Source organism: Arachis ipaensis, chromosome B8 (genome assembly GCF_059453495.1).
Source record: "Arachis ipaensis isolate K30076 ecotype BB chromosome B8, ASM5945349v1, whole genome shotgun sequence".
NCBI classification, from domain to species: Eukaryota; Viridiplantae; Streptophyta; class Magnoliopsida; order Fabales; family Fabaceae; genus Arachis; species Arachis ipaensis.
The window spans coordinates 43,888,655-43,900,354 of NC_142443.1; the positions used below are offsets into that span (position 1 = coordinate 43,888,655).

An 11,700-nucleotide genomic window follows, 5' to 3' on the forward strand; every position below is an offset into this window, starting at 1 on the left:
AGAGCTCATTGATACAGTTGCCAAGAATCAGCATCTGTACCTAAGCAGTGACCCTTCCATGAAAGAAGAGGTTAAGACAGCAACTGCTGAACTCAGTCCTGTAAAACAAGCTGCTGAATTCAATCAGCAGTTGGATTTTCTAACAAGGCAGCTAGCCGAATTTAAAGATAGGCTACAAGAGACAAGAATGGCAAATATACATATGGAAGAACAATTTAGGCAAACAAAGCAACAGCTATAAAGACAAATAACAGAAGAATGCCAAGCAGATCAACTAAGAAGTGGGAAAACATTAAATACCCCACCTCAAGGCAGCAAAAAGCTAAGAAATGAGCAAACCACCCAAAATTCACCTGAGGACAGAAAGAGCCCAGGAAAAAGTAATTCTGGAACTAAAACGCCGGAAAATTGGTGGAAGGCTGGCGCTGAACGCCCAGACCATGCTCAGGACTGGCGTTCAACGCCAGAAACAAGGCAGGACTGGCGTTCAACGCCAGAAATGGGCAAGGATCTGGCGTTGAACGCCCAAAATGGGCAAGATCTGGCGCTGAATGCCCAAAATGGGCACAGTTCTGGCGTTCAGATGCCAGGAGCAGACAAGGAGCTGGCGTCCAGTTTCACTCCAGCTTCTAACTCTGGCACTCAATTGCCAGTGAGGGATCAGACACACACAAATGCTGATAACAACCCCTCTAAAAAGGCTTCTTCAACCACTTCTGTAGGCAATAAACCTGCAGCAACTAAGGTTGAAGAATATAAAGCCAAGATACCTTATCCTCAAAAACTCCGGAAAAAGGAGCAGGATAAGCAATTTGCTCGCTTTGCAGATTATCTCAGGACTCTTGAAATAAAGATTCCATTTGCAGAAGCACTTGAGCAAATACCTTCTTATGCCAAGTTCATGAAAGAGATCTTGAGTCATAAAAAGGATTGGAGAGAAACAGAAAGAGTTCTCCTCACTGAAGAATGCAGTGCAGTCATTCTGAAAAGCTTTCTTGAAAAGCTTAAAGACCCTGGGAGTTTTCTGATACCATGCATATTAGAAGGTAATTGCACCAAGACTGCTTTATGCGATCTTGGGGCAAGCATCAACCTAATACCTGCATCTACTATCAGAAAGCTTGGCTTAACTGAAGAAGTTAAACCAACCCGGATATGTCTCCAACTTGCTGATGGTTCCACTAAATACCCATCAGGCGTGATTGAAGACATGATTGTCAGAGTTGGGCCATTCGCCTTTCCCACTGACTTTGTTGTGCTGGAAATGGAGGAGCACAGGAGTGCTACTCTCATTCTAGGAAGACCCTTCCTAGCAACTGGACGATCCCTCATTGACGTCCAACAAGGGGAAATAACCCTGAGAGTCAATGATGATGAATTCAAGTTGAACGCTGTCAAAGCCATGCAGCATCCAAACACATCAAAAGACTGCATGAAAGTTGATCTTATTGACTCCTTGGTAGAAGAGGTCAACATGGCTGAGAGTCCTGAATCAGAGTTGGAAAACATCTTTAAAGATGTTCAGCCTGATTTAGAGGATTCAGAGGACATGAAAGAGCCTCTGAAATTTCTTCTGGAAGAAGAAAAACCTCCTAAACCCGAGCTCAAGCCATTACCACCATCCTTGAAATATGCGTTTCTGGGAGAAGGTGACACTTTTCCAGTGATCATAAGCTCTGCTTTAAATTCACAGGAAGAGGAGACACTTATTCAAGTGCTAAGGACACATAAGACAGCTCTTGGGTGGTCCATAGGTGACCTTAAGGGCATAAGCTAGCTAGATGCATGCACAAAATCTTATTGGAGGATAATGCCAAACCAGTGGTTCAACCACAGAGGCGGCTAAATCCAACCATGAAAGAAGTGGTGCAGAAAGAGGTCACCAAATTACTAGAGGCTGGGATTATTTATCCTATTTCTGATAGCCCCTGGGTGAGCCCTGTCCAAGTCGTCCCAAAAAAGGGAGGCATGACAGTGATTCATAATGAAAAAAATGAACTGGTTCCTACAAGAACAGTTACAGGGTGGCGTATGTGTATTGACTACAGAAGGCTCAATACAGCCACCAGAAAGGATCATTTTCCTTTACCATTCATAGACCAGATGCTAGAAAGACTAGCAGGTCATGATTATTACTGCTTTTTGGACGGCTACTCAGGCTATAACCAGATTGCAGTAGATCTTCAGGATCAAGAGAAAACAGCATTCACATGTCCATCTGGAGTGTTTGCTTATAGAAGGATGCCATTTGGGCTGTGTAATGCGCCTGCAACCTTCCAGAGATGCATGCCCTCTATTTTCTCTGATATGGTGGAAAATTTCTAGAAGTCTTCATGGATGACTTCTCAGTATATGGAGACTCATTCAACTCCTGTCTTGATCACCTGAAACTTGTTCTGAAAAGATGCCAAGAAACCAACCTAGTTTTAAACTGGGAAAAGTGTCACTTCATGGTGACTGAAGGAATTGTTCTTAGGCATAAAATCTCAAACAAGGGAATAGAGGTGGATCAAGCAAAAATAGAGGTAATTGAAAAATTACCACCAATTGCCAATGTTAAGGCAATCAGAAGCTTTCTGGGGCATGCAGGATTCTATAGGAGGTTTATAAAGGATTTTTCAAAAATCGCAAAACCTCTAAGCAATCTGCTAGCTGCTGACACGCCATTTGTGTTTGACACAGAGTGCCTGCAGGCGTTTGAAACGCTGAAAGCTAAGCTGGTCACAGCACCAGTCATTTCTGCACCAGACTGGACATTACCATTTGAGCTAATGTGTGATGCCAGTGATCACGCCATTGGTGCAGTATTGGGACAGAGGCATGACAAGCTTCTGCATGTCATTTATTATGCTAGTCGCGTTCTAAATGATGCCCAGAAAAATTACACAACCACAGAAAAAGAATTACTTGCAGTGGTTTACGCCATTGACAAGTTCAGATCATACTTAGTAGGATCAAAAGTGATTATGTATACTGATCATGCTGCTCTTAAATATCTACTCACAAAGTAGGATTCAAAGCCCAGGCTCATTAGATGGGTGTTGCTTCTGCAAGAGTTTGATATAGAAATAAGAGACAGAAAAGGGACAGAGAACCAAGTGGCTGATCATCTATCCCGGATAGAGCCAGTAGAAGGGACGCCCCTCCCCTCTCTTGAGATCTCTGAGACGTTTCCAGATGAGCATTTGTTTGCCATTCAGGAAACACCATGGTTTGCCGATATTGCAAACTATAAAGCTGCAAGGTTCATACCCAAGGAGTACAATAGGGTACAAAAGAAAAAATTAATTACTGATGCAAAGTACTACTTGTGGGATGAACCTTATCTCTTTAAGAGATATGCAGACGGAATTATCCGTAGGTGTGTGCCTAGAAAAGAAGCACAGAGGATCTTGTGGCATTGCCACGGATCTCAATATGGAGGCCATTTCGGAGGTGAGCGAACAGCCACCAAGGTCCTCCAATGTGGCTTCTATTGGCCCACACTCTATAAAGATTCCCGAGAGTTTGTACGTAACCGTGACAGTTGCCAAAGAGCTGGTAATCTGCCTTATGGTTACGCCATGCCTCAACAAGGAATCCTGGAAATTGAGTTGTTTGACATATGGGGAATTAACTTCATGGGACCTTTCCCACCATCATACTTAAACACTTATATTCTGGTAGCAGTTGACTATGTATCAAAATGGGTTGAGGCCATTGCCACACCCACCAATGATACTAAAACAGTGCTGAAGTTCCTCCAGAAACATATCTTTAGCAGGTTTGGTGTCCCTAGAGTACTCATTAGTGATGGGGGCACTCACTTCTGCAATAAACAGCTTTACTCTGCCATGGTTCGGTATGGGATTCACCACAAGGTGGATACTCCATATCATCCACAAACCAATGGGCAAGCTGAAGTCACTAACAGAGAATTAAAGAGAATCCTGGAATGGACAGTAAATACCCGTAGAAAGGATTGGGCACGGAGCTTGGATGATGCTCTGTGGGCTTACAGGACAGCATTCAAGACCCCTATAGGGACCTCTCCATACCAACTCGTGTATGGTAAGGCATGTCACCTGCCCGTGGAACTGGAACATAAGGCCTACTGGGCAACCAGATTCCTAAACTTTGATGCCAAATTAGCAGGAGAAAAACAATTGCTCCAGCTAAATGAGTGATGCCAAGGCATCTTAAGCGAGTTTCACTAGCATTTTTCTGTTAGTTTTAGTTGTTTTATGCATTTTCTTGAGCTTAAAGTAACCAAGAATGGTTAAATGAATAACAAAGCAATGAACCATCCAAACAGTATGATTTTGATGCAAATTCCATGAGTTTTTAGTTATATTACTTGAATGCTATGAATGGAAGATTTCTCATGAAATTTTGCAAGACTTTGATGCAATTGTTTGGATGATTTCAGGGAAGAAGAGGCTAGGCAAGGAAGCAACAAAATCAATAAAGGAAGCTTGAATATCACATGTGGAGTTTAAGTTCTAGTTTAAGCTTAAATTGGAACTTAAACTACCAAAATCATGAAAGCTGAGGAAAGGGTGAAAGTGGCGTTTAACCTCCAGTTTAACCTTAAACTGGAAGTTAAACGCCAGAAATGGGAAATGCACCAGGGAGCCAATTCCACGTTTAAGCTCCAATTTAACCTTAAACTGGAGCTTAAACGTGTTCGACCAAGTTTTCTCCTCCAGGGTTGCTTTCTCCATTTCCACGTTTAAGCTCCAGTTTAACCTTAAACTGGAGCTTAAACGTGTTCGACCTCCAGGGGTTGCTTTCTCCACTTCCACGTTTAAGCTCCAGTTTAACCTTAAACTGGAGCTTAAACGTGTTCGACCTCCAGGATGGCTTTCTCTATTCCCACGTTTAAGCTCCAGTTTAACCTTAAACTGGAGCTTAAACGTGTTCGACCTCCAGGGCTGCCTTTCCTATCTCCACGTTTAAGCTTCAGTTTAACCTTAAACTGAAGCTTAAACGTGTTCGACTACTTTACCCTCCAGGGCTGCCTTCTTCCATTTCCACGTTTAAGCTTCAGTTTAACCTTAAGCTGAAGCTTAAACGTGCTTCCACAAAAGGCATCACTGGAAGTGTCTGGCGTTTAAGCTGCAGTTTAAGCTTAAACTGCAACTTAAACGCCACTATTGGAAAAGGTTTCTGGGCCAAAAATATTGCAGTTTAAGTTAGCTTTTGAGCACAAACATTAACTTAAACTTACTCTGGTATGAAACCCAATTGAATATCATGGTTTATGGGATTGGGCCTGAAGGATTGATGAGTCTGGAATTTCAATTTGTTGAGTCATGTGTCATTACTTGATTATCACTAAGTTGGCTCAATGAATGTTACAGAATGTGGATCAGCAGCCTCATCAAGATTATGGATCATAAACCCAAAGCAAAAGGAAAGCAGGGAGAGGCCTCAAAGCCCAAGAAACACAACAGAAGCTCAATATAGAAAGTGTATAAATAGGATAGAATTTAAGTTAGGAAGGACTTTTACCTTTTCATTTTTTTGCTAGTTTTCATACCTTTGTAATTGAATTCAGAGCTATGACTCACTAAACCCCCTTTCATTGGGTTAGGGAGCTCTATTGTAATTCAATGAATCAATAATAGTTTATCTTCTTCTTCAATCTTTTCTCTTGAATTTTGTTAGAAAGCTTCTCGATCTAATTCCATTGGGTAGTTGTCTTGGGAAAGAAACTACTCATAATTGGAATCCTTCGGAACCTTGGGAAAGGAATGGAGGATTCATGCTAGAGAAGCTTTCTCACAGTGAATTGGATTGGGGTTTGGATGGATATTGTGACATGTAATCCTACCAAATTGTGGTTCATGAAACTGTGTGGTATAATCAGTGATCGAGCATCATCTCTTCTTATGAACATTTAAACCAAGGGATTGGGAATTTGTTTGTTTTTAGAGAGAATTGGTGAGCCAAGGGATTGGGATCCAATCATATAAGATTGCCAAGCAAAATTCAATGAACGCATTGGTTGAGGAAGAGATAAACATGTTTTGATTCGGAGATCTCAATATCTCCTATAACCCAATGAATTCCCCATCTCTGATTTCCACTTTCTCTTTACATTCTGCAACTCAATTCATGCAATCACCCCCATTCCCTTTTAATTTCAGCAATTTAGCTTCTGCTCTTTAATTCATGCAATTTAAGATTCCGCCATTTCAATTTCTTGCCATTACGTTTCCCGCCAATTTTACATTCCGCAATTCTCATCTAATTCTTGATTCCGCTCAACTAGACACACTTCTAATCCGAATTGCTCATTCAACCAATCCTTGTGGGATTCGACCTCACTCTATTGTGAGTTTTTACTTGACGATAACCGGTGCACTTGCCGGAAGGAATTTTGCCGATCGTGCAATTTCCTAAATCGTAGCATAACAAGTTTATGCGCATCAAGTTTATGGCGCCGTTGCCGGGGATTGGTTTTCGATTGACAATTCTCAAATTGGAAGTTAACTAGATTGAGCATTTTTCTTGCTTTGTTAATTCAGTTCAAGTTACTTGTTGAATTTTTAATTTCTGCACTCTGTTACATGCTTTCTTTCTTTATGCCTTTAAATTCAAGCAACTAACTCACTAACTCACTAACTATTTGAATTAATTCCTCAACTACTCTAACCATACTCTTCCATTAACCAAGAGTATTTCACTTGTTTGTTGCCTGTGCTGTGTTCTTGTATGACAGGTAGGAGAGGAGAGACATCAACTCCTCCATATACCGAACCAGAGAGGACCCTTCATAGACTTAGAAGGGAAGCAAGAGGGAAGAGAGTACTGGGAGAAGAGGAATCTGAAGGAGAATCTGAGGACAATTTTGAGGAAGCTTTAGATCTCAACATGGATAGAGAAGTTCACAACCATGAGAGGGATGATGGAAACAATGCCATTCCTGAGAGGAGGGTTCTTAGTTCATACATAAACCCAACCTCTGGGAATTGTGGTAGCAGCATTCAGAAACCACCCATTCAGGCCAACAATTTTGAACTCAAACCACAGCTAATATCACTTGTGGAGAATCATTGTTCATTTGGTGGGAGTGCTAATGAAGATCCAAACCAACATCTCACAAAATTCCTGAGAATTTGCGACACTGTGAAGTCCAATGGAGTCCAGGAAGATACCTATAAACTGCTCTTGTTCCCATTTTCACTTAGGGACAAGGCAGCTAAGTGGCTGGAATCATTCCCAAGGGGGAGCCTAACAACCTGGGATGAGGTGGAAAGCAAGTTTCTGGCACGTTTCTACCCCCACAAAAGGTCAATAGGCTTCGATCTGAGGTTCAGACGTTTAGACAACAAGATGGTGAAACTCTCTACGAGGCATGGGAGAGGTTCAAGGATTTGACAAGGAAATGCCCACCAGACATGTTCCATGACCATTCATCAGGAGGTTCATTGAACAGGAAAAAGACTGTGGAAGAAGCCATTGAAGTGATTAAGACAGTGGCTGAGAATGAGTACTACTATGCATCAGAGAGACACAACACTAAGGGAGTCATGGAGCTGAACCATGTTGATACCATTTTAGCCCAAAATAAGGTGTTTGCCAAGCAACTAGCAGAGCTCACCAGGAAATTAGAAACAAAGCAAGTGGCTGCAATACACACACAAGATCAAGAGGAAGTAAGCACTGAAGGAGGTGATTGGGAAGAGGCCAACTATGTGGGAAACCAACAAAGGCAATCATATGATCCACATTCCAACACTTACAATCCAGGATGGAAAAACCACCCAAACTTTGGGTGGGGGAACCAACAAACCCAACCATAAAACCACAAACCTTACAACCACAACCAACATAACAATTCCACATACCAAAACTCCAACCAAAGATCATACCAAGCCACACAAAACACTTACTCCCAACCATCATATCATGGCCAAAATAATCAACCTACCCAACCTAATCCGAACCAACAATTTCAAGATCAATTAAACAGGATAGAAGGAGTGCTTGCAAACATGGGTCAGGACATAAGTGAGTTGAAAAACTTTAGGGATGATGTGAGATCTACCTTAAGGAACCATGGTGAAAAACTCAAGAGGATGGAGTCTCAAGTAGGAGAGCTATCTCAACAGGCCCCCAAGTCAACTGCAGTGTTCCCTAGTGACACAGAAAAGAATCCTAAAGGGGAACAAAAGAGAGTGAGATGGGAAGAATGCAAGGCCATCACCACATTGAAGGAAGTCTCAGAAGAAGAAGGAATCAGACCCTCAGAACAGAAGCCAGAAATCTTGAAGGAAGGTGTGGAAGAAGCTAAGCAGGAAGGTGAAACTGAACAAGCCAAGGAACTGCAAACAGGCATGCTGGAAACATACCAACCAAAAGCACCATTTCCTCAGAGGTTAGGAGGAGGTGAAAAAGGGAAAACCTATTCAAGGTTTTTAGAGACATTTAAGTCTCTCCATATCAATATTCCCTTCCTTGAGATCCTCCAGCAGATGCCTACACATATCAAGTATTTAAAGGAATTGTTGAGCAAGAAAAGAGTTTTGAAGGGAGGACAAACGGTAACAATGAACAAAGAATGCAGTGCCCTCATCAAGAAGGACACAGTCTCTAAGAAAACAAACCCAGGAAGTTTTCATATCCCCTGCATCATAGGGGAAACAAAAATTGACAGAGAATTCTGTGATCTAGGAGCTACCATAAATGTGATGCCTCTAACTCTTATGAAGAGGCTACAACTGAATGAGGTGAGATCCACTGATGTAATCATACAACTGGCTGACAAAACTCAGAAGCAAGCTGAAGGGGTAGTTGAGAATGTGCTGGTGAAAGTGGGAGATTATTACTTCCCCACAGACTTTGTCATTTTGGACATGGAGGAAAGCTACTTACACCCTATCATTCTGGGCAGGCCATTTCTAGCCACTACTAGAGCGCTCATAGATGTAGAACAAGGAGAGCTAATTCTGAGAATACATGATGAACAGCTCATTTTCAAAGTTTTCAAACCTGCATCTGAGCCTAAACCAGAACCTGAAAAGCCTAAGGATGATAGTAGCCATCTGTGTTTGGAGGAAAGTAATCCAGCAGCTGAAACTCTAAAACAGTCCTTGGAAGGCAAACAAGAATTGCAAGAGTTAAAGCCACAAGAATCAATAGAAACAGATCAGAAGGATCCTCATGGCATAAGGGTCAATGAAGAAATCCTCAAGAGAAAGGGAAGAATTGTAAAGAAATTGCCAAGAGGATGGAGAAACAAGAAAATTCCCACTGAAGGTTTTTCTCCGGGAGATAAAGTGATATCAAGTCATTATCTGCCAATTCCACCTGGCCTCAAAACCATTCCTTCCCAGATCCCTCAAGTGTTCACAATCAGGAAAGTTCTTTCTATGGAACATTTAGAAGTCATGAAGGAATCAAATGGGGACGTTTTCATAATGAGAGGAGAAGGCATCAAGCACTACAATCCACCCTAACAAGGGACAACCGTCAAGCTAGTGACGTTAAAGAAGCGCTTCATGGGAGGCAACCCATGTTTTAGTGTCCTTACTCTTTATTGTGTTGCTTTGCATCTAATAAAGCATGGTTTCTTATGCATGAACTTGAATCCTCAGGACAACTGTTGAAAGAGTGCACTAAACATTGCATGTAAAATACAATTGGTATCTAAGTTTGGTGTGCCTGAAGGCACCCCAAATTTTATTCAAATTGTATTCAATCTTTCATTCAAAGTGCACAACCAAACATTAAGTTTGGTGTTCCTTTTGAACACAGTTAATGAAAAGCAAGAAGTTCCTCTGGATTTAGAAATTCATGACAAGTATACCATTTGCATATTTTAATACTTTGATTTCAATTACTTTAGGTAGTAAAATTGTTTAGGATCAAAGAGCCAAAGTGACTATGATTTGTTAGAATTATGCACATTCATTAAGGATAACCAACATGGATTTCATGTCATCAGGAGACATTACCAAACACTAAGTTTGGTGTCCAGTAATAAGTGTGCATACATACAAAGGTCACGGCTATAAGCTCAGGAAGTCAATCATTGATTTACAATTCAAAAAGAAGGAAAAAAACATGTACAAGTACTATTCATTATTCACATGAACGAAAAAATGATAGCAAATTTGTTTGTTTGTGCAGGTACAAAAGGAAAGATAAGAATGGAGGAAAAAGACAAAGGGGGAGGTACGGTGCTTGGTCAAAAAGGAAGTTCACAAGTCTTTGAAACTAACACATGGGAAAAGGGAGTTCTGCATGAAAAGATAGCTACATGTACAACCTAATGCACTCAGAATACCTCCAAGAAAATGAAAAGCAATTCGTCCTTTTCCCTAATTCATATATTTACCATCAAGCCACCCTTCACAAATCACCCTAGCCGTCCATTTTTCACTTACGGGCACTATAAAGAACCACTTGGGGAACGAGTTCCACACCACCAAATCTCCTTCATGCACATTTTCTTTCATCATAGCATAACTATCTCTTGCCGAAAACAACCTCACCACACTTCCAACAACATTTCTTGCTTCACCTTGTCAACTTTAGCTTGTCACTTACCAAAACTAAAGAACCAATGGCAGCCTCATCTAGCCACAAAAGAAGAAAAGACAAGCAGCCAATGGAAGAGAACAGGGAATTCGATGCATGGAGATACAAATCAGTTTTCCATGAGATTCAAGCCGAATGGATGAGACCTAAAACGGTACTAGCTGAGGTTCCCTTTGACCTTGAAAAGGATGAGTTCCCAGGTGTTTGGGAGAAGATCAAAAAGAGGAAGTGGGAGCTCCTGACTAAGCCAATCACTAGAATCAACATCAACCTGGTGAAAGAGTTTTATGCAAATGCAGTGAGGGAGGATTCAACCTTGAAACCCACATACAAAAGCTATGTGAGAGGGGTGGAAGTTGACTTCAGCCCCAAGGCAATCATGAAAACTCTTGGCCTGAAAAACATACGTTTCAGCCAAGCAAGTTATGAGGAAAGGATGATAGGAGAACCTGACTATACGACTATTGCTGAAGACCTTTGTGCCATCAGAGCTGAATGGGTGAGAAAAACAAGAGGGGCTCCAAGAGTCTTGAGAAGAGGAGACCTAACACCTGAAGCTAAAGGGTGGTATGCAATAGTTAGGAGATCCATCCTACCCACTGCAAACTCTTCAGAAATAGTCCCTAAAATAGCCATCTTGCTACATTGCATTATGGTGGGAGGGGAGATCAAAGTTCATAAACTCATTGCTGAACAGATACAAGAGCTTAGTGAGAAAAGTGATCCTGAATCCTGGCTCCACTTCCCTAGCACCATCATTAGACTATGCATTGATGCCCAAGTACCACTTGAAGATGAAAGACCTAATTGGCTACATCCTGGAATGGCCATAACTGCGTACAGAATGACTCTTGGCCCAATTGCTCCAAGACATACAAAAAGAAGAAATGAAGAAGGGCAACAAGCAGAAGCAGAGCAAGAAGCAGAGCAAGAAGGACAAGAAGGAGAGGACGGAGAAGAAGAGCAAGAAGAGCAAGGAATTCCAGAAAGAAGACAACAAATTCCCAGAGACCCCATGGATATGAGCAGAATGCAGGAAATCATAGAAGGAATGTCTCAACAATACATGAGGTCTCAGGAGAGACAAGAGGACTTTCACCTAAAAATGATGGATATGCAAAGGAACTTTGAATCAAGATTCTTAGATCTGCAAAGGGAAAAGAATTTACA

At 41.5% G+C, this 11,700-nt stretch overlaps 1 non-coding gene across 1 annotated transcript; it reads right to left on the minus strand.

Moving 5' to 3' along the window:
- Window positions 1-7,283: 7,283 nt before the first annotated feature.
- LOC148547858 (small nucleolar RNA R71) lies at window positions 7,284-7,387 on the minus strand. Its single transcript, XR_015898782.1, has one exon. It is a non-coding gene; the product is annotated as a small nucleolar RNA R71 (small nucleolar RNA).
- Between the last annotated feature and the right edge of the window lie 4,313 nt (window positions 7,388-11,700).